Source organism: Thamnophis sirtalis, unplaced genomic scaffold, assembly GCF_051295495.1.
Source record: "Thamnophis sirtalis isolate CommonGarterSnake01/CBP01778 unplaced genomic scaffold, rThaSir2_p1.2 scaffold_15, whole genome shotgun sequence".
Classification (NCBI taxonomy): domain Eukaryota; kingdom Metazoa; phylum Chordata; class Lepidosauria; order Squamata; family Natricidae; genus Thamnophis; species Thamnophis sirtalis.
The window spans coordinates 25,478,374-25,502,753 of record NW_028261395.1 but is presented as its reverse complement, the minus strand read 5'-3'; the positions used below and the strand labels follow the sequence as shown (position 1 = coordinate 25,502,753).

General features: G+C 41.9%; 1 protein-coding gene across 12 annotated transcripts in view; it reads left to right on the top strand.

The window, feature by feature from the left end:
• Positions 1–24,380, top strand: part of KCNMA1 (potassium calcium-activated channel subfamily M alpha 1) — a 648,117-nt gene that overhangs the window by 498,265 nt on the left and 125,472 nt on the right. The window lies entirely within an intron of this gene.

The following is a 24,380-nucleotide window of genomic DNA, read 5'->3' as shown; positions in this document are numbered from 1 at the left end:
AGTTCTCTGGGAGGAATTAAAAAGTCATTTACTGTGTTACACAGGATAGGTAGTTGGCTGTTTAGATCTTTTTTTAAAATGAGTTATTTGCTTTCTTATTTCTCCATATTAGCGAAACTACATAGCTTGAATTCAAAAGGGGCCATTTATAGCATGATTGCCAATAGCATTTTATGAAAGGGTTATTGATCTCTAGCCATTCTTTTTTTTTAATAAGGACCAATGTCCAGGAGATGAAAAAGTCCAGTGATTTTCCTCCCAAGTTTTTATTGCATTGATAGAGTGAGAAGAGGACTTCAATCACAATAGAGCTGGAAGGGATCTTGGAGGTCTTCTAGTCTAACCCTTTGCTCAAGCTGGGGACCCTTAATGATTTCAGACAAATGGTTGTCCAATTTCTTCTAAAAAAAACCTCCCATGATGGAGCACCCACAACATCTGAAGGCAAGCTGTCCCACTCATTGATTGTCCACACTGTTAGGAAATTTCTCCTTAGTTCTAGGTTGCCTCTCTCCTTGATTAGTTTCCATCTATTGCTTCTTGTCCTGCCTTCTGGTGCTTTGGAGAATAATTTGACCTCCTCTTCTTTGTGGCAGCCACCCAAATACTGGGACCCTGCTATCATGCCACCCTTAGTCCTTCTTTTCTCCAGACTAGCCATACCCAATTCCTGCAACCGTTCTTCATGTTTAGGTCTCCAGGCCCTTATTCGTTTTAGTTGCTCTCCTCTGCTCTTCTTTTTCCAAAGTCACAACTTTTTTTTTGTAATGTGGTGACCAAAACTGGATGCAATATTCCAGGCGTGGCCTTACTAAGGCGTTATAAAGTGGTACTAGTACTCCACGTTATTTTGATTCTAGGCCTCTCAAGGATTGTGTTAGCTTTCTTTGGCTACTACCACACACGGCTGGCTCATATTTAAGTGATCGTCCACTAGGGCTCCAAGGCAGGGTGGGCTGCTGGGGATTCACATGAGTTCGGATGACCCTCTAGCTAGGATTCTGCCCAGTTTGGCGAACCCCCAAATGCCCACCCCTCCGCTCCCAGGAGTCTCCATGCAGCCCATTCATTATGCCAGGTAAGTGCAGGGCCCGCACGGAGGCTCGGGGGGAGGGACGGGTCTCCAGAGGCTGATGGAAGCAATTTTCACCCTCTCAGAAGCTTGAGGAAAGCCTCCGGAGCCTGGGGAGGGTGAACGCACCCCCCCTCCGCCAGGGTGCAGGAGGCTGACTTGGCCACGTCCACCATGGCCATGCCCACCCAGCAACACAGCAGCGAACCCATTGCTGCAATTTTTGAAGCCCACCCCCCTGCTCTCACTGTTTTTAAGACAGGTTTTGCCTAATCTGCATTTGTGCCTGTGGTTTTTCCTGCCTAAAAGTGTAAAACCTTGATTTTCGTCCTTGAGGACAATCAAAAGAGGCTGCTTTGGCAAACTGTCCTTTTTGCAAGTTGACTCATTCTCTTAGCCGTATGGCTGTGTTTTTGATAATTATATTAGCCAGAACAGGAGTGCTCTTCTAAAGGGGGTTCAGAAAAAACAGTGATTTCCCCAAGGGCAGTGAATTAGTTCATGAGAGAAGTGATATTTGAGTCAGGAACCTTTTGATCTGCTGTTAAACGCTTGGCTGTCTCTGATTCTTTGAAGGTAATATCCTTTTCCACCTCTGAAAAACTTGCATCCATCTGGTCTAAGCTGCTTCGGGAAGTTTCCCTTTTCCAACTCCTGCATATGAAAACCCTGCCAAGGTCCTTCATCAGAGCAGCTCTTCAAATGAAATCCCTTTGACCTCTCCGCATCTATTTGCATGGCAAATATGTTGTGGGGTGCCAAAAGCACATTCATTTATTTATTTTTATAACTCGTTGGCGTGCAGACAAATGCAGGCTCGATGTGCCATCTTTGGTGATTCGGTGTTTTAATTCTTCCTCCCCTCGAGAGTTTCCCTCTTCTTTCTCTTCATTTCAGTCCACATGTGCACATTTAATAATAATGAAAATAATCTGTGGTGTAGTGTTGTTGAAACTAGAAAGCATCTAGGAAAAGCATGGCTAAAGCACCTGGTAGAATTCACTACACCGGCAATTATGAGGACACCTAAGTTAGCAGAAGTTTACTTCCCCTCTTCCATGGTAGTGGAAACAGATTCCATCAGGAATGCAAGGAAACAGAATATAGAATATAGAATCAGAGGGCTAGAACAGCCCTCAGAGGTCTTCTAGTCTAACTCCTTGCTCAAGGCAGGAGTTTTCTATATACCATGTTTTTTTGGAGTATAAGACACATTTTTCCCCCTAAAAGAGGGTGAAAATTTGGGTACATCTTATACACCAAATGTAGCCCCGACCACCCGCTGGCCTTCACACTTTGGCCTCTGCCTTCCAGCAATTTGCCTCCTTGCAGCAAACAGCAAACAGCCTGTTTCAGTTTCAGCTTCAGCACATCCTGATTAGTACAAGCAGCTGATTGTTTATTGGATCAGATTCCCAACAATCAGCTGTTTCAGGCTGCAGGGATTGCCATTGCCTATTGTCGCTTCTGCATGCCCCATTTTCAGCCTCCGCATCCCATTTTTCGCCTCTGGGCGCCTCGTTTTTGGCCTCCGTGTGTCCCATTTTCCACCTATTCTGATCCCCACTGCCCAGAACAGGTGGAAAATGGGGTGCATAGAGGCCTAAAACGGGGCACATGGAGGCTGAAAATGGGGCATGCAGAGGCTGAAAACAGGATGTGGAGGCCTTAAATGGGGCATGCAACAGACTATGGCAATCCCTGCAGCCTGAAACAGATGATTGTTGGGTATCCGATCCAACCGACAATCAGCTGCTTGTGCTAATCAGGCTGTGCTGAAGCTGAAACTGAAACAGGCTGTTTGCTGCAAGGAGGCAAATTGCTGGGAGGCAGAGGCAGAAGCAGATTTTTTTTCTTGTTTTCCTCCCCAAAAGCTAAGTGTCTTATACTTTGGAGCACCTTATACTCTGAAAAATACGGTAATTCTGAACAAAAGGCTATCTAGTCTCCTCTTGAAAACCTCCAGGGATGGAGCACCCACAACTTGGTGTACCAAGCTGTTCCATTGATTCATTGTTCTCACTGTCAGAAAATTTGTCCTTACTTCTGTGCTGGATCTCCCTTTGATGATTTTCTGCCTGTTACTTATTCTCCCACCCTTTGGAGAATGAGATGATCCCCTCTTCTCTGTGTCAACCCCTCTTGGGGAACAGGAGGAGTCCACAAAAGCGGTTATTTTGTGTGAGTAGATCTACAGAGGGTGCCAATTGCCAGGAAAATTCTTCAGGACTGTTGCCAGGATAGTCTGCTGAGATAAACATATTCCACAAGATCTGGTTCATATGTCTTGACATGGTCAATATAACCATGTTTTCTAAAATCGCTTGAGAAAACATGGATATTCTTGGAGAATATGGATATGTACTGTACATTGGCCAGAATGTTAAGATGATTAGTTAGAAAGATGATCAAATGTACATTTCCCAGAAGTTGTGAATGCTCCAACACTGGAGGTTTTTAAGAAGAGATTGGACAGCTATTTGTCTGAAATGGTATAGGGTCTCTTTTTGAGAGGGGGTTGGACTAGAAGATCTCCGAGGTCCCTTCCACCTCTGTTACTCTGTATTCTTTGTCACCTATCAACTCACATCATTTTGTCCTCTTCATCCTCAAGCCCATACACATGGACAATTTAATATTTATCTTCAAGGATTTTGGACATGATAGAAGATACATCAGCATATTAAAGCTTTCATAGCAACCAAAGGCAACACATGCAGTTCTAGTCTTCCAGCAAGTGCTATTTCCTTCCATGACATCCAGTCATAACTTAGCATCCTGCTTATTCTGGTTTGAAATTCTGCCAATTTATGGAAGAGAATGATTTCCATTCAAGGCGTAACTTTGGAAGTGCTTCTTCTCTGCATGTCATTGGCGTATATGAAATGACATCCTGGTCTCCAATGTCATGTTCATAAGCAACTTGCCACCTCCGTGTGAGTGTTATCGGTGTAATATTTTTGTTTGTGATGGTATCAGGGCAAATGTGTGGCGGCCATTAGTTATTTTGCAGAAAAGCATCTTGGTTCTGATTTATTTTTCTGTGGAAAAAAATGATACGGGTAACACGCATCCATCCTTTAGAGTACTTTTTTTCTGTTACGAGATCAAATCGTTGTTGTAAGCATGACCGCCATTAGTTTTCCTGGCTAGATTTTTCTGGCTTAAGAGTTTATTTTTCACTCATGGACTGTTGCAGGCTTGGCTGTCCCATAATAATGTAATGTAGGGGAAAATAAGGCCTGTTGGTGTTGGGCTGTTCATGTTTAGTAAGGTCCCTCTTGTTCTTTCTCTTGCAGATGTAATTTATTTATTATTTTATTTGTTTATTATTTATTTATTTATCCATTTATTTATTCATTCATTCATTTATTCATTCATGCAATTATTTTTATTTATTTATAAATGTTGCTTATGAAATTTATTTGCTGTTCATCTCGTATCCAATGACTCTTGGAATAATAGGAGGCAGCAAACACCCATCTTATTGTGTAATTTGTCTTTTGATCTTGCTATCCTTTTTGGATAAAGAGAGACAGAGGAAGGGAGGGAGGGAAGGAGGGAGGTAGGAGGCAGTGGTGGGTTTCAAATGTTTATAGAACCTCTTCTGTAGATGTGGCCTGCTTTGTGGGAGTGGCTTGCTGGCCATGTGACTGGGTGGGAGTGGCTTGGCAGTCATGTGAGTGGGTGGGTGTGGCCAACTTGTAAAATGTGGTGAAACTCACTTAATAACGCTTTTGTTTAGCAACCAAAATGTTGGCTCAGAAACTCTGGCTTTTGAAGAATTCAAGTCTTAAAGCTGTCAAGTTACAAGACCCTTGCACCCCTAACCCTTTAGGAAAAAAAAAACAGGCGTGTTCAAACTTGACAGCTTTAAGACTTGTGGACTTCAAGTCCCAGAATTCCTCCTCCAGTCATGTTGGCTCAGAAACTCTGGCATTGAAGTGTGCAAGTCTTAAAGCTGTCAAGATACAAGACCCTTGCACCCTTAACCCTTTAGAACCCCACCCCCCCAGGGATGTTCAAACTTGACAACTTTAAGATTTTAAGGTTTAGATAGGACTCTTAGAGGTGGGCGGGGCGATTGGTGAGCCAGCCAATCCGTGAGCAGTGGGCATGGCAAGTGTGGTGCAGACGGGCGGGGGGAGGGAGCTGGAACCAGTTGTAAACGGCACAGTAGATTTGTGGAACTTCTTCTATAGAAGCAGTTAGAACTGGCAGGAACCCACCCCTGGTAGGAGGGGAGGGAGAATAGGAGGGAATGGGAGAAGTTGGGAGGAAGGAAGGGAGAAAGGAAAGAGGGAAGGGAGGGAGAAAGTTGGGAGGGAGAAGCGAGGAAGAATAGGAAAAGGAGGGAGGAGGGAGGAAGTTGGGAGGAAGGGAAGGAGGGAGGGAGGAAGCTGAATGGGAGGAGGTAGGGGAAGGAAGGGGAAGAAAGAAAGAAAGAGAGAGAGAGAGAGAGAGACAGACAGACAGACAGACAGACATGTTTTCTTTGGCTGTTCCACATTGCTACATATAGTTCATCTCAATTTTCCCTGTTACCCTTTATTTCCTATGGTTTTAAAAGATTAATCTTTAATACTTATAATTGTGGTTATTTATTTCATCAAGGTTTCTCTTTGTTACTATTGCTTCTGGGTTTTCTTCAGAAGCAAACTAGGCCATGTAAGATTTGAACTTCTGTATCCGCACAAATGCCATTAAGGCCAAAATCGAAAAATCTTCTGCCGATGCCAAATGCAGACTTTGCAAAGAAGCTGATGAAACTGTTGATCACATACTCAGCTGCTGTAAAAAAATCGCGCAGACTGATTATAAATTGCGGCACAATTCAGTAGCACAAATGATCCATTGGAATTTGTGCAAAAATTATAATATTAAAACAGCAACAAACTGGTGGGAACATAAGCCTGAAAAAGTCATCGAAAATCAGATGGTCAAGATCTTATGGGATTTTCGCATACAAACGGACAAAATACTGGTGCATAATACACCAGACATCACACTGGTTGAGAAAAATAAGGTTACAATCATAGACATCGCAATACTAGGTGATAGCAGGGTCGACGAGAAGGAATATGAAAAAATCGCAAAATACCAGGACTTAAAAATCGAAATTCAACGATTATGGCACAAACCAGCAGTGGTAATTTCAGTGGTAATCGGCACATGGGTGCTATTCCAAAAGCACTGGAATTGCATTTAAAACAGTTAAAGATTGACAAAATCACCATCAGTCAAATGCAAAAAGCCGCACTGCTTGGATCTGCACGCATATTACAAAAATACGTTATGATGTCCTAGGCCCCTGGGTGGGGCCCGACTAGTAACCAATGCCAAATCCGGCAAAACAACTGGCCGCTGTGATACAATTGAATAATAATAATAATAGCAGCAGCAGCAACAGCAACAATAACAATAATAACAATAATGCCTTTCAAAGACAAAAGGATCGTCATTTGGAGCACAACATGCCAGATATCACGGTTGTAGAGGGCCGAAGTGTACAGTTTATTGATATTGCTGTTCCTGGAGATACCAGGGTCGAAGAAAAAGAACTAGAAAAAATAATGAAATATCGCGACCTGGCCATCGGAACTACACCGCTATGGATGAAGTATGTAACAGTGATACCCATTGTCATCAGAGCACTTGGCACCATGTCCAAGAATTTTACAAGATACATCCACAAATTGCAGCTTCCTGCAATAACACCAGCGGAACTACAAAAAACTGCACTACTCGGAACATCTTATATTTTAAGACGGTACTTGGTTGATACTTAGGACGCTGGCAGCAAACCATATCAACCATTAGCGCCAGTCGCTGGTATTTGTGATACATTTTTTAATGTTCAGTTGGCTGTGTTTCATGTTTAATGAATAAAGTATATAAAAATATAGACGGCTGTGAAGCATAGTCTGAAAATTTAGTAAAGAAGACTTTTCATGATGGTTCAGGGTCTCCTGCTTGAGCGGAGGGAGGGGGTTGGACTAGATGACCTACAAGGTCCCTTCCAACTTTTTATCTATATCTGTAAAAAACATATTTGGTGGATGTTATAGATAGCCACCAGCAGATGGTGGCCTAACCTTAGAAATGAGATGGTTGCTTTTACAAATATTAGACACATGTTGGTCATTATTTATCTAAATGTGCACATCAGCGGTTTTTTTAGACTTCTGCTATGCTCTGTCTGTCTCCCTCTGTGTGTAAAACATTTCATGGAAGCTTTTCTAGACATGAAGAATCACCTTTTTTTGGCCTGCCTGTCTCTCTTGAGTGTTTTCACAACCAGGTAGCAAATGTATTTATAGTGATCGTGGAGAATGAGGGCAGTAAGGGTGCTGCTCTCCCTCCAAATGAGTTTAATGATGTCCTTGCTTAATTAGAGAGGCTAAGGAAGAACAGAGCCCGACCTCGGCAGTAACATCTAACTGTAATAATATTCATCAACATTAATGCTGCTTCTTTTTTTTTCATTCTGAAAATATGTGTGGGTTGAACATCTATAACACCTTTGTAGAAAATATTGCATGATTACAGTTAGCTATCCATCACCTAAACCAGCGGTGGGTTTCACAATTTGTTACCACCGGTTCGCCCCGCGCACCCCAGCTCACTTCACATACGCACAACCACTTTGTAGCTGCATGTCAGTAGTGGGATACGACTGGTACGCCCCAGTACAGGTGTACCGGTTCCTGCTGGGAGCACCAGGTACGTTCCGGTACGGTCTCCGGAGGGCCCACTGGCCCGCCCACCCTGCTTACCTGTATTTGAGCCAATTGGTTCTTCCGTGCATGCGCGTGGAGCGTACGGTGCCTGCATGATGCTCCGCTGAGCAGCTGGATTGTCGCGCAGCATTGCGGGCAGTAAGTATGAATGTGCACGCTGCGCACATGCTGCACGCATGCATGTGGTGGAAACCCGGTCCCATTGCACCATACTGATTGCAACGGGATCCAGAACCTACCACTAGCACATGTTTCCCTTCACGCATGTGCCTGGCAATCCGTGCATGTGCTTTGCTCGCTTGTGCATGCACCTTCTGCACATGTACCCAGTCTCAAAAATGTGCCTAAATAGGACAGCATAGAGCCAGGGTGATTGGGCAGACCCACCCACAATTTCCCCTACTGGTTTTGGCGATCCGGTCCGAACTGGGTGAATATCACTTCTGTCCTAAACCCTTATCAAACCCTTCTTCTATAAATCAGGCCTGTCTTTTTTTCCTGTAACACCACATATGATATAATAATAATAATAATAATACATGTGGAAAAATGGCATCCTTCTGCCTTACAGACCTCAATTACTTGTCTCTGCAAGTAGCTCTAGATATTGTTGATGTATGATGGGAAACAAATCATTTGTAAGACAAGTTTTATCCTCCTCTAACCACAGTTTCCAAGTTGAAGGATAGCTGGATAGGGAAAAGGGATTTGTTGTTTTTTTTTAAATCTAGATAAAAGGCTAGGTTGATTTTTCATCTATAAATCCTAGACATTTTCCTTAAGAATGCACATCATAAATCATGTTTTATTCCAAACCAAACTCTCTTTCCTTAATAAGAAAATTAGTAGCTAACGTTCAGTTAGCAGAAATTATTCAAAAATAATTGTTTGAAATTGTCCCTATAAACAAGTTAGGTTCACTGCTGTTTCAGTGGGTACCACACCACCAATTGCTTTAAGAATAAACCTTAAATAAACAATTCCATTCTGGAAATAAGCTATATTTCAGATACAGACTTCAGATACAATTTTTTTTTTAAAAAAAAAAATTGCTATAGGCAATTCATCAGACACACAGTGAAATTATTTTTGTTGGGCTGAATTTTCTAAAATCCATTTGGATGGATGAAAAATAAATGATCTTGAGTTCAGTTTTATTGTGATTTCACTTTTATTCCATGATTTGTGCACTTTTCTGGACCCTGCAATACACATCTACAATTAAAAATGTGTGCAACACAATGAACCTAATTTAGTGAACATTAATTAAATTAGGGAACTCCGCTTGGCAGAAATGCATACATTAAAAGATCCATGCACAAAACCGAGTTGGGTTTTTTTCATGCTGATTTTTTTTTAAAAAAGAATAATAATTCACAAGTTAATAAAATAAACTTAAGGTCAAAAAATGAGTAAAATGGAACTAGTCTCAAAGATAAAGTTGTTGGCCTGCATGTTTTATTTATGTGAATCAGTTTGTAGTTTAATAAACCAAAGTCACTTCCAGCCCTATGATTCTGTCATTCTATAAACTGGATAATTTAGTTTATTTTGCTAACATACTGTCTCATGGTACTAACAATAAAATATGCAGAGTTCAGAAGATATATAATATAATCTTTTTGTTCTTTCTTCCTATAATGCTAAGAGTTTACAACTGAGTAGCATATCAATAATATTTATTTATTCATTCATTTATGGAAGGAAAGAAAGAAGGAGGGAGGGAGGGAGGGAGGGAGGGAAGCAAGGAAGGAAGGAAGGAAGGAAGGAAGGAAGGAAGGAAGGAAGGAAGGAAGGAAGGAAGGAAGGAAGGAAGGAAATTTATATGGCCACCCAATTCACTTTCAGTGACTCCAGGCAGCTTAGATAAAGGTAAAGGCTCTCCTCAAACATATGTGCTAGTTGTTCCCGACTCTAAGGGGCAGTGCTCATCTCCATTTCAAAGCTGAAGAGTCAGTGCTGTCCAAAGAAATCCCTGTGGTCATCTGGCCAGCATGACTAAACACCGAAGGTGTACAGAGCACTGTTACCTTCCCACCAAAGGTGGTTCCTATTTTTCTACTTGCATTTTTATGTCCTTTCGAACTGCTAGGTAGGCAGAAGCTGGAACAAGTAATGGAAGCTCATTCCATTACGTGGCGCTAAGGATTCGAACTGCCGACCTTTCTGATCGACAAGCTCAGTGTCTTAAACACTGAGCCACTGCATCCCCCAGGCAGCTTACAAAGATAAAAACACATAAAACAGTAACAACAAAAAAATCCCCCTCCCTGGGCAACAACAATTGATCAAATGAGAGACTTGTTGGGCTCCATCCCACTCGGGGTTCCCCGGGCTTGTTGGCAAAACCAGGCCTTCAGAACCTTGCCAAAGATTGTCCTAGAGTAAGGCCTATCTTATTCCCATGGGGATGATGTTCCACAGGAAGGGAGCCACTACAGAGAAGGCCCTTCTTCTGGGTCCCACTGGATTGACCTCCTTAAGAGTGGGATCCTTAGCATTCCCCAATCTGGTAGGTATAATACAAAATAAATCCAATTTCCTTACTTCTGTTCCTCGGGAATAACAATGCATACCTAGAAGAGGATTGCATTGGTTCTAAGCTCCAAAGTGCCTATATTCATGTTACTTCATAGGCAGTTGCTTCAGAAAAGACACATCTAGATGATAAGGAAAATAAGCAGGAATAAAGTCCCATACGTGGACTAAAAAAATGGAGTTCAGTTTGATTGTTGGAGAAGCTATGGATGGGTCCATTTTTTTCAGTTAATTAACTTTATAGGAGGCCTATTTGTAGCTCAGGGTTGAAACAAGGGGTACTTAGTGCTCTCTAAGTTTCATTGTTTGCCTGCAGATGTTTCATTACCCAAGTAACATCTTCTAGTGACAGATTTTATTTTCCTGGGCTCCAAGATCATCGCAGGTGGGGACTGCAGCCCACAAATAAAAAGACACTTGCTCCTTGGGAGGAAAGCTATGGCAAATCTAAAAAGCAGAGACATCACCCTGCCAACAAAAGTGTGTATAGTCAAGGCTATGGTTTTCCCAGTTGCAATGTATGGCTGTGAAAGTTGGACCATAAGAAAGGCTGAGTGCCAAAGAATGGAGGCCTTTGAACTATGGTGCTGGAGAAGATTCCTGTGAGTCCCTTGGACTGCAAAGCAATCAAACTGGTCAGTCCTAGAGGAGATCAACCATGACTGCACTTTAGAAGGCCAGATCCTGAAGATGAAACTCAAATACTTTGGCCACCTAAAAAGAAGGAAGGACTCACTGGAGAAGAGCCTAATGCTGGGGACGATTGAGGGCAAAAGAAGAAGGGAACGACAGAGAATGAGGTGGCTGGATGGAGTCACTGAAGCAAATGGCGTGAGCTTAAATGGACTCTAGTAGAGGCCAGGATGGCCTGGAGGAACATTGTCCATGGGGTCATGATGGGTCAGACACGACTTTGCAACTAACAACAAGAAGAAAGTAACATAAATGCTGGAAGGGATTGTGGAATGTGGAGAAGAGGAGGAAGGAGGATAAAGACTGTGGGTCTTTGGTGTTCTGTGAGTTTGGTTGTTTTCCTGCAACTGTTTCATGACCCAACGTAAAAGCGACATCACCAGTGCTAGTTTGAATAATGAAATGTCATCAAGAAAGCAGCCAAGCTCAGGGAGCCCCAAGGACCTCTCATATCAAGACCATTTTCCAATTGTAGTCAGATTAACTCTCACATATGCCAGTGAAACATGGACACTAACCTCACAATCAGCACGAAAGCTACGATGGGTGCAAAGAACCATGCTCGGCATCTCAAAACAAGCTAGAAAGACCTGCAGATGGATCAGAAAACAAAAGAAAGTATATGATGCTATCAAATGAGTAAAATAATTGCAATGGAAACAGACTGGTCACAGAGCAAAAACAACTGATGGCAGGTGGAACCAAAGTAGCCGTAGAATGGATCCCACTTGATCAAAAAACTTCCACAAGAGAGACCTAAAACGAGATGGATGGACGACATCAACAAGTATGGCATGCCCTATTGGCAAAAGAAGGACTGTATGGGTTGGAAACATGCAGAAGAAACCTTCATCCTGCAGTGGATAGACAATGGCTAGAAGGATGGTGATGAGTCAGATTAGTTATTTACTGGGAAGGTGTTAAACATTTTCCTTTGCTTGCTTCAAAAGCTGCTCACAGACCAGACAAATGCATACATAGTCCCAGCAATTTAATTAGTAGAGAAATGTACCCCTTTGTTCATCATTGCTATCCAAGTGATAGCTCTCCCTTCCCAAAACCATGATCAGGGTGGATCTGATTTAAACCAAGCTGAATTTAAATCACTCATACAAAGGCTTGATTTAAATCAACCTGATTTAAATCATATTTTTTTAAATGAGCATTTAAAAAAAAACAAACTTTTAAAAATATTTATAATTCCTGGTCTCTAATCATAAGCTATCTGGAATTTCTTAGTCCCATATTTGTTTTGAGTATAGTCAATCCATCTTTTCCACTCCAGTTTGTATCTCTTGTTTGAATGGTCCTTAAGATATGCAGCTATTTTGGCCATCTCGGCTAGGTTTGTTATTTAAATCATAATTTTTAAAGAGCAACTGTCATCTCTGTCCCTCAGCGGCTCCTCTTCTGACCCCTGTTGACTCACCAACCGTCCCATTCACTTTAATGGGACGACTGGTGATGCAGCAGTGACACAACAAAGTGAGGGACGTGGCAGGCAGCAGGTGAGTGGATGCCCGCTAATAGGTGCTGCCATGATGGATCTTAAAATGACTTGAGCTCTTTAATATTATATTTATAGGCTGCTTAGAAAGTTTCACTTTCATTTTTACTGCTTGCCCTTCCTCCTCACACATAAAGCCTGGTGGTACAGATTTTTCCTCAAACAATCATAGTATGTAGTGTACATAGATTTGCAAAACAAAGGAATAGTCCTGAACTTTGTTTTATGATTTATCTCATGATTACTGTGAAATTGTGTGAATGCATCAATGCAGTGTATGTTCTTTCAGCTTTGCAGGGCTTGGATTCATTGAACGGGTTTAGCAAAAATGTAAATATTGCAGAATATACAGCCTCATGCTACATAATTAAGCTCCATTTCATGCTGAATAAACTAAATTATTAATATATCTTAAATAGAAAACTATCTTTAGGTATATTTTTATTCCAAATGCATTTTAATAAAATAAATTTAATAAAAATAAAGAAAATCTGATTAAATCAAAGAAATCTGCTTTTTTATTGTTATTTTTTTTAAAAAAAAATCATCATTTTTTAATCCACCCTGACCATGATTACTCTATTGGCGAGGAAAACATTATGCATTCCAAAGGCACCATGCTGGAACAAGCTACCATATGCCAGCTTCATCTAGGCACAAACATTGCTTGCTTGCTTGCTTAATTGACTGAATCATTGCTTCTCCATGAACCTGAGGTGGTATATCCCTGACACACCCTCCTCCAATCCCCCCTCCCCAATAGCTCTAATTCTGGATAATAGTGGAAGAAAGAATGAAAGGGTTAAAGCAAGTCGGATTTCATGCTCACTTAAAAATATGCCCCTGTATTAAATCAGATTAAATCAGATTAAGAAAAAAATATTTGTGTAGGTCAACATTCTTCAGATATTTACCTCAGGGTTTACTGAGAATAAAATTCTTAGAATTCTGTTCAGTATGGGTGTGTGTGTGTTTAGGAATTGATTGGACCTGTGGCATTCTACAATTTGACAGATTAACAAAGTTGAAAGAGACTTTGTAGGTCATTCAGTCCAACCCTCCACCCAAGCAGGTAACCCTAAACCATTTCGGACAGATGGCAGTCCTCTGTCTTCTTGAAAGCTTCCAGTGATGGAACACCTACAACTTCTGAAAGCAACTTCTCTTCCATGGGATGATTGTTCTCACTGTCAGAAAATTCCTCTTTATCTCCAGGTTGAATCTCTCCTTGGTCACTTTCCATCCATTATTCCTTGTCTGACCTTCAGATGCCTTGGAAAATAGCTTGACCTCCTCCTCTCTGTGGCAGCCCTTCAAATATTGGAACAATGATATCATGTGTCTCCTGGTCCTTCTCTTCACTAGTCTAGTTCCTGTAACCATTCATTGTATGCTTTAATGGGGGTGAATTTTTTTAAAAAAATATCAACTTTCCTTTTTTGCCAATATAGCATAGCATAACATAGCATAGCATAGCACAGCACAGCACAGCACAGCACAGCACAGCACAGCACAGCACAGCACAGAATAGAATAGAATTCTTTATTGGCCAAGTGTGATTGGACAAACATGGAATTTGTCTTTGGTGCATATGCTCTCAGTGTACATAAAAGGACATACATTCATCAAGAATCATAAGGTACAACACTTAATGATAGTCATAGGGTACAAATAAGCAATCAGGAAACAATCAATATCAATATAAATTGTAGATACAAGCAACAAAGTTGTAGTCATACAGTCATAAATGGGAGGAGATGGGTGATAGGAACGATGAGAAGATTAATAGTAATAGTAATGCAGATTTAGTATATGGTTTGACAGTGATGAGGGAATTAGTTGTTTAGCAGAGTGATGGCGTTCAGGAAAAAACTGTCCTTGTGTCTAGTTGTATTGGTGTGCAGTGCTCTATAGCATCATTTTGAGGGTAGAACTTGAAACCATTTATATCCAGGATGTGAGGGGTCTGTAGATATTTTCACTGCCCTCTTTTTGACTCGTGCAGTGTACAGGTCCTCAATGGAAGGCAGGTTGGTAGCAATTGTTTTTTCTGCAGTTTTATTATAATATTATACATTATTATATTTGGTGTGTACCAAGACCTGTGGGTTGCCAGAAGAACAATATTTATTATATTAATGACCTGAGAGATTCTATTCCAAACCCTGCAACTTGGAACTGTCAATGTTCCTCCCTTGTCCACTTTTAATGGTCTCCGTGGATGGGAAAAGCTTTGTTTCTAAAGAGTTTTATTGTACTATTTCTGAATTATAGCAGCGTGCACTGTATGGATTGTCAAACTGACAGAGAGTAATGCCCTCTCATAGCTTTGAAAGCTTTCTTTGGACAGTTTGCCAATAGTACTTTAATGACTTGAATAAACAGACAGTGATTCATAAACTGGGAAGTCAGCAAAGTGGAAAGGTTCGAAAAAGCTGTATGGGGAAAAAAGAAAAGAAGGAAAGATCTGAGGATAGAAGTCCTCAAAATATAGATGGTTCTGTAGTGCGCTCTTAAATATGCCTGAATTAAAGCTGTGTTGGATTCTCACTCTCTAGAAATTCATATTTAATGTTTTATGCGGACGTACATCAACCCCAGGCAGAAAACAGCACCTCAGATTGTGGCATATTTTAAGCCTTGGTTTTACATCATTGCTTACTTCTAGAGGTGTAGTATTTAGAAATGACTGTGCAATAAGTGAACTTTTTTCCCTGGAGCGACAGTCTATAAGAAATGGGTACTCTTGTCATTTTGGCTTTTTTTTTCTCTCCCTGTGTTCAGAACTATGCTAGGGTGCCAAGGCAGAGAATTGTTCAGTGGTTAAATGCAGCACTGCAGGCTACTTCAGCTGACTGCAGTTCTGCAGTTCGGCTGTTCAAATCTCACCGGCTCAAGGTTGACTCAGCCTTCCATCCTTCCGAGGTGGGTAAAATGAGGACCCAGATTGTTGTTGGGGGCAATATGCTGACTCTGTAAACCGCTTAGAGAGGGCTGAAAGCCCTATGAAGCGGTATATAAGTCTAACTGCTATTGCTAATTGTGATTCTGTGAGACAACATAATTATTCCTCTATTTATTTAGAACTAGCTGATAACCTGGTGTTGCCCAGGTATTTATTTATAGCTGGAAAATGTCTGGGGCAAACGTAATTTCTAATGTTGGATTTTCCCCCTTACCAGAGGGAGCCCCCTTGTAGAGTACTGTGAAGCCGTTACCATGGCAACTCCATGGTAGAAGCCATTTTAAGGCCCAACAGACTGTATCTAAACATAACACACATCCCGAGGGGTTTTAGGTGTGTCTTACCCTCACAGTATTTGCCTCCAGAGAGTAAGTCATCTGTGTACCAAGTGTGGTTGAAATTGCTCCAGTGTTCCACAGTTATGCTGAAACATACATACACAGAGCCTATGTATGTATGTATGTATGTATGTATGTATGTATGTATGTATGTACACATGTTCTGACCCCCTCCTCCATCCAGTAACGAATGCCGAGACAAGCTTAACTGGAATGTCACAGCACTTTATTAGCAAGAAACCAAAACCTCAGTGGCTGAAATCCAAGCATAACAAACAGATAAGAACCTTGGCAGCAACTCAGACTTCGACAGATAACAGCTTCTCCAGCGTTAGGAATGACGTTGAATCCTGTAAAACCAGGCTCCTCCCAGTCTCTCTTTAAATACTATCTTGAGAGGAGCCTAATTACAATCACCCGGGTCCAATTATCTTTGGTAACTGTGTAGCTGCTCTCTATGTCAATCTGCTCGGCATTGCCGGGCATCCAGGAACAACTCCCTTAGCTCCTCCCCACTGCTCCAATGCATGACTTCAGGATCACACTCCCTTGTCTCTTCCCCACTGGTCCAAGGCTCAGGTGCCTCCTGGTGGCCAACCAGCCTCTCTGCGCCCTGCTCGGAGTCAGAACCCTGTCCATGGTCCTCCACATCCTCCAGAGCCCACTCATAGGGCCCCTCGCTGTCGGAGTCTGGTGGCAGCTCCAACGGCTCCTGCTGGGCCACAACACATACATACATAAACACACACACACACACATATGTACATACAAATACACACACACATATATATCAAGGTGTGTGTGTGTGTGTGTGTGTATACATACATACATACATATATACATATACATATACTTATACATACGCATACACATACATACGAAAGGAAGAAAGAAAGAAAGAAAGAAAGAAAGAAAGAAAGAAAGAAAGAAAGAAAGAAAGAAAGAAAGAAAGAAAGAAAGAAGATAGAGTGTAGATTGTGACAGAAAAGAAGGAAATCCTGTTCATGGTTGGGTTATGGTTGGGCAGTCATGGACTGCCACAATTCTGTTGTTAAGTGAGATGTATGTCATGTGAGTTTTGCCCCATTTTACAACCTTTCTTGCCGCAGTTGTTAAGTGAATCACAGCAATTGATAAGTTTGTAACCTGGTTGTTAAGTGAATCTGGCTTCCCCATGGACTTTGCTTGTCAGAAGGTCTCAAAAGGGGATCACATGACCCGGGACACTACAACGGTCAGAACTATGAGCCAGAAAACAGAAAAACAGAATAACGGCATTGAAAGGGACTTTGGAGGTCTTCTAGTCCAACCCTCTGCTCAGGCAGGAAACTCTAGCTCAATTGCCAAGCATCTGAATTTTGATCACGTGACCACGAGGATGCCACAATGGTCATAAGTGTGAAAAATCATCCTAAGTCAATTTTCAATGCCATTATAACTTTACAATGAACTAAAGGAACTGTTGTGTGGTGAGGTCTATGTCTACGTGTAGCTTTGGAAAACTTTCCTGAAAATTAGAGGAAATTGATGGTGCACATGGAACAAAAAGTGTGTATCAGGATAGACATTGTTGTATACTGTAGGACCTTGATTCAAAGACAGCTTCCTCTCACTCTCACTCTCTCTCTCCCTCCCTCCCTCCCTCCCTCTCCTCCCCCTCTCTCTTTCTCTCTCCCTCCCTCCCCCCTCTCTCTGTATCCATCCTTCCATTTGTCATGTTGTTGTGCAATTCAATCTGGAAGTGCTATAATGGGAGTACTGGAATCCATTGTGTGGTAAATGTGGCTATTATTCTCTGATGCCACTCGTTGTTCTCTATCAGTTTTTGGTCGTGCCTCTATAACAAAACAGAGTAACAAAGTTGGAAGAGACCTTGTAGGTCATCTAGTCCAAGCCCAAGCAGGAGACCGTACATCATTTCTGACAGTTGTCAGTCCAGTCTCTTATTGAAAGCCTCCAGTGATGAAACTCCCACAACTTCTGAAGGCAACTTCTGTTCCATTGATTGGTTGCTCTCTGTTCAAGGCTGATGGAGCCTTCATAGTACAGAGATTGCCAGTGGGGTTCTGTCAGTAGCCACAGCTTCTAGATCCCTTGGTTGGATGTCACAGTGGATAGGCGTCTTTCTAGCGCTTCAAGGTTGACTTCAAAGCCTCCCCCCTGTCTGTAGTACAGAATAGAGCAATTGGTGAGACATATGGACGTCTGATGACATGGCCCACCCATCTCATCTGAGTTCTGATCATCAGAGACTCCATGCTGGTGGACTGCACATGATCCAAAAACCATCAGGTTGGAAGCCCAGCCTTGCACTTGAATGCTGAAGATGGAGTGGAGAAGGTTGCATGTGAAGTTTCTCTAGTTGTCTTCTGTGCCTCGTACAGAACTTAAACTGGATGAATAAGTAATCAACTCTGGGTGATCTTGACAAATCTAAGCATTGTGGCAACCAAAACCGAATGCAATACTGTAGGTGTGGCCTTACCAAGGCTTTTTAGATTGGTATTAACACTATATATAAAATGCCATCAGTTTATGTGGTTCTTTCCTGAAAAAATAGAATTTACTTCCTAGCACAAGGGGGGGAACACATAAAAGTGAGCAGGCAGAAAGAAGGGAAGACATTGGGGGGGGGGAGACTTTACCTATTCACTTTGCACATCTGCAATAAGTATTTCACTCCAGATGTAGGAGGAGGAGGTCAAGGGGTACTTGGGAATATCCTTACACTAATTATATTCTTTAATGCTAATTATAGAAGATACCCAGTTGTTCAAGCAACACCTTATCTACGATTTCTGGGTCCTGACACACATTGTAGGATCTGACAGCCTCTGCTTATCGTAGGAGTCTTCTTTGGAAAGTAAAATAAATAAATAAAGATAATATTGCTTGGATATGTAGCAGTTTATGTTCATTAGGTCCCTGTAATTTGCTTTAATTACATTAGGCTTAAATGAAAGCAGGCAGGAAAAACAACAGCTGAAATTAATTTCTAGACATTAGTATTACTGAGAAACAGGCCTTTAATTAGTTCGTCACAGAAATTAGTGCACGATTAGTTAATAGGGGAATGTGTTTAAAAAAAAGGTATAACAAAGCTGCTGGAAGCAATTTAAGAGGATGAAAAAGAACAATCTATCGCCAATCCGGCAATCATGTAAGTGTTTGATGGGCCTTCAGTTGTGTTGGTTTCCGTATCTGATCACAGCTATTTTCAGTCTTTTAGAAATGGAGAAGTCGCCAAGCAAATAATAAGCTTCAACTTATTATGGATGAACCACAAGTTTAATAGGCTGAAAACTGAACCTGGAATGCCCCTAAGGTGTTTTTTCAAGAGGCAGCTGGTCTTTCTGATTTTCCATTGAAGATGTTTTGCTTCTCATCTAACAAGCTTCTTCGGCTCTGATAGGATAGTGGGGAAAGGGAGGATTTATACTCCTTGCAGGCAGCTGGTCATTTGCATCCTTTTAGATGGTCCTTGAAGCCCTTGGAGGTTTATCTATGTCCTCAGAGTCACCTGAGTGGTGCTCCTGGTTCCTGTAGTCTGCCATTTTTTTCCCTCTGGAAATCCATTCCTACTCCCACATCATTCAAAGGATGTTCATCCCAAATTGTGTAGCTAAAAGTCTGTAGAGATTCTCAGTCATCCAGGTCATGGTTGGCCCAAAGGTGCTTTTTCAGGAGGCAATTGGACTTTTTTTCCCTTTTGTTGATGCTTTGCTTCTCATCGAAGAAGCTTCTTCAGCTCTGACTGGATAGTGGGGAATGGAAGGATTTATATTGCTTGAAGACAGCTGGTCATTGGCATTCTTTTAGAGAGTCATTGAGGACATTTGGAGGTTTATCTGTGCCTGAGTTGTGCAAATGGGTGTGGAGCCTTCTTGGCTGCACCTCCAAGTGACCTCAATGACCACTTGTTCATTAGTTCATTCATTTCAGCAGTGTGGAGATCTGTCCATGAATCTCAGAGACTCTGTGCCAAGTCTTTCCTTGCACAGCACTGCGTTTGGAAAATATTTACATGGCAGCTTTCCAAGATAGATCAGGTCTGTGGTCATAACTTCACCTTTGAAAGACTGTTTGCCAGGCCTTTGCTGAATGTCAATGAGAGGAATTCACATTCGTTGAATAAAAGGGGTTTTGTCAGGACCAGGACTCTGCTTTGTACTTTTTGGGGAAGCCTACCTGCATGGCAAAACTCATGCCAAGTCTTTTGGAAAAGAGTATTTTGATTCCTATCAAATGCTGTTTAGATGCGAGAAAGCACATGTTGTCCTTAGAAGGAGCCATCATTAATTCCAGATGAAAGCAAATGCTTGCAAATTCCTCCAGGGACCTAGCCGGTCAACATACTGTATCTTCAAACAGCAAAGTATTCTTATGTACAAAGGGTTCCACCCTCAACTACTTGACTGAACAACTCCTAAAAATCTGAAATGTGCCAAAACTCAGTCTTTTCTCTGATGGAAGGCAAGTGATGTCAAATTATGGGGAAGATCATGGCTCAGCTTGTTGAAGCACTTAAATGCCCATGACCAGGGAGTAAAACCTGCCTTTTAGTTGCTCAATTTCAAATAATCTGGTTTTGCAGTTGTAATCTTCATCAGGATTATGAATCTCATGGAATTTATGACCTGCATCAAGTGGCTTGGTGGTTCAGTGGTTAAAACAGCTTGCAGACAGCTGGTCATTTGCATTCTTTTAGAGAGTGATTGAGGCCACTTGGAGGTTTATCTATGTCCGAGTTGTGCAAATGGGTGTGGAGCCTTCTTGGCTGCACCTCCAAGTGGTCTCAATGACTCTCTAAAAGGTTGCAAATGACCAGCTGTCTGCAAGGAATATCGATCCTTCCATTCCCCAAAACCCAGTCAGAGATGAAGAAGCTTCTTGGATGAGAAGCAAAACATCTTCAAAAGAAAAACCAGAAACTCCAGTTGCCTCTTGAAAAAATCACCAGGGACATTCAAAACCTGGAATTTCGTGGAATTTATGACCTGTATCGAGCGGTGTGGTGGCTCAGTGGTTAAGACTCTGGGAATATGTTTGAGACCCAAGTGCAATGCAGCAGGGTGAATTCCCGTTCTCACCCCAGCTCTGCAATTATAGGAAACTTTTGTGTGTGTGTTTTACAAATTGGACAATAATATTGTCACCACCTCTCTTGGTTGAAGCTTCCCAGACCTATCCCAGATTTTTTTTCAGGCTGAATATTTTAGTGAGTGAATACTTTACATCAGTACCTTGGCGTACTAATCAATGATTTTATGATGTGCTCTGCTAGGGCAAAGCAGAGAAAATAAAGTATTAATGATCGAGACATAAATAATTAATCAAAATATTTATTTATGGAGTACACAAGTACATCGTTCTCCCTCTCTCTAGGCAAAAAAGAAATGTAAATGATTTGATTTAACCCCCCCCCCCTTTTGTGCTTTTTGATAAGCTCCGAAGCAAAGCGACATGGAGGGTTACAGGCAGACACACCAAAACATACACACGTAGGCATGTAGAGGCATTCCCCTTGATAAGAAATGCATTACCAACTCATCAGCAGAACTTTTAGTTAAAGAAAGAGACATCAGCAGTCTGGGCTATTCCTGATCCACAGTGAATCTGCCATACTTCGTAGCTTCAATGTAAGGTTGTGCAAATTTGACAAGGGGCAGAGGAATTCAAGAGTGATCACGCAGGGGTCTAAGTATGCGCGGCAGCTGACAACCAAGATTATTGTCTTCACATTGCTCTGAGCCAGTCGGGGAAAGGTTGAAGCTGTATACTTTCAACATAGAGAGTGTAATGTTTAATCTGTTATATATTTTTTTTTTAAAAAAATTTTTTTACAGAGGGTGAAGAAGAAGGAAAATTTATTCAGGCACTATGAGGGGAAAAAATAGGAAAAGATTTGCTGTTTTGCCAAGCGTGAGGGCAGCGATGAGGTGACTAGGCAATTGGTTCCTTTGGAGAGAATAAGTACACCATAAATAAAGGGATTTTTAAGCTTTATTATAGGCATCTATGGAGATTCTCAGTCATCCAGGTCACGGTTGCCCAAAGGTGCTTTTTTTCAAGAGGCAACTGGACTTTCTTGTTTTTCTTTGAAGACATTTCGCTTTTCATCCAAGAAGCTTCTTCAGAAAACAAGGAAGTCCAGTTGCCTCTTGAAAAAAGCACCTTTGGGAGTCCTTGACTAACGACCATAATTGAGTCCAACATTTCTGTTGCTAAACAAGACAGTAGCTAAGTGGGTTTTGCCTCATTTTTTTCCTTGCCACATCTTGTTAGGCAAATCGGTGTGAAATAAATAATATGGTGGTTAAGTGAATCTGTCCTCCCGGGTGACTTTGCTTGTCAAGAAGTTGCAAAAGGGGATTACATGACCCCAGGACATGGCAATCATCATAAATGTGAGTCCATTGTCAAGCATCCAAATGTAAATCACGCTGCAGCGGTTGTCGGTACTCCTGCAGTGGTCGTCGCTGTGAAACATGGTCATAAGTCATTTTTTTTCAGTGCTGTTGTAAATTTGAATAGTGACTAAGCGAACCATTATAAGGTGAGGACTATCTGTATTTGGTAGGATAGAACTGCCAAGCCTGGCATTTTATGGAACATTACAATTACAATAATGCAGGGATGAAGTTTGCCCAAACTGGTAGTAAAAATGCTACCGGTTTGCCCGAACCGGTAGCAAAAAAACATGCTACCGGTTCGACAAACCAGTTTTTCCAATGGTCAGCTGTGACGCACAATTTAGATTAGCTAGAATTCAGGTTTTCCTGCTTTCTAGCTAATCTGAATCGCATGTCACAGCAGATTCCACCCTCTTGCTGTTTGCTTACCTTTGCAGGCATGGCCTGAGCATGCACAGAAGGTCCAGCGCATGCACAGAAGTGCATGTGAGCGAATTGACCGCACACACGCTCACATTGCTACCGAACCAGTAGCAAAGGTAAGTGAATTTCACCCCTGCAATAATGACACTCTTTGGTTTTACTGAGGTTAACTGAAGTGGTAGCTGTGGGTGAGGAAGTAAAAGCAAAATTTATGGTTTCTGCCAATTTACAGTCACAGTTCACGATAATTATGGCAATCTGAGGATGAAAAAATTATAAGGTTCCCGCCATTAGAGTACATTAATACTGCATTATCATCTGGGGAGTCATGATTATTGGGCAGGGATATTGGCTGTTGGAGGGGATTCCCCCCCCCTTTTTTAACAAAAAAAACCCTTAATTTCATTGCTGCTTCTAAACTAATCACACAGGAGCTGGTTTCGACCATTTGTTTCCAAAACCTATGCTGGTATTCTGCCTTGTTATATTTAAATTAAAGCTGCATAAAACTCCTTTAGTTATGGCAAATGCTCATTCAACAGGAATGGAGTAGAAACTGCCCTGGGCACAGAAATAGCAATTATCCAAATGGGTTGTGTTAAAAAAAAAGAAGAAGGTGGTTCTATGATTTTATTGTTATTAAAAGTATCTACCATGTAGCCCAGGGGGGTTTCAAACTCGATTTCATTGAGGGCTGCATCAGGATTATGTTTGACCTCAGGGGGGGGTGACAGCCAGGGGGCGTGGCCAGCTTGAGTCACGTGTTGGGGGCAATTGTGGTGGCCAAGTGCTAAAGCAAGACTTCCCTCAGACTTTCCCTTCCTTTCATTATAATTTTCCTTCCTTCCTTCCTTCCTTCCTTCCTTCCTTCCTTCCTTCCTTCCTTCCTTCCTTCCTTCCTTCCTTCCTTCCTTCCCCACTTTCCTTCTTTTTCCTTCCTTGCTCTCTTTGCATATTTCCTTCTTTTCCTTTATCCTTCCTCTTTCCCTTTCTCCTTTCCTGTCCCTTCTTGGATGCTCAAATGCAAATGAGGAAACGTTTTTGCTTTGTTTTTAGTTGGGCCCTCCCGAGCTCTGTTTTTGCTGGCAAAGGCACCCCTGGGCCAGTCCTTCCCTGTTTCCAGGGTGGCCCCGCAAGCCAGATTTAACCATCCAGTGGGCCGCATCCGGCCCACAGTCCTTGAGCTTAACATGTGGCCACTACAGCTATACAGCAAAGGTGCACGGAATGTTGTTACCTTCCTGCCAAAGTGGTACCTATTCATCTAATTGCATATGCGTGCTTTTGAACAGTGGGCTGGAGCTGGGAGAGGAACAGGAGCTCACCCCACTGAGTGACGCTTGGGTCTCGAACCTATACTGTCCATTTTCCAGCTGACAAGCTCAGTGTCTTTAACCTCCAAGCCCCCCCCCCCTCTTTCCCCCCAGCAGTTCTAGTATATCTCAGTAATATCCTTCAACCAGGAATTTTCTTTCAGGGAAAATTCTGCCTCTGAAGCTGACAATCCCTTTTGTCTGCAGCCCCTCTCCCCCCCAAAAAAAGCCAAAGTAAGCAATCTGGCATCTTGTTAATAGCTGGCTGGTTGCTAATTAATTCCTAATCAATTTCACCACTACTTGTTTTGACATGGGGCAGAAGGCAGGATGGAAGGGATCCATGATCGTATCAATTCAGGTCAATCTCAGATGCAG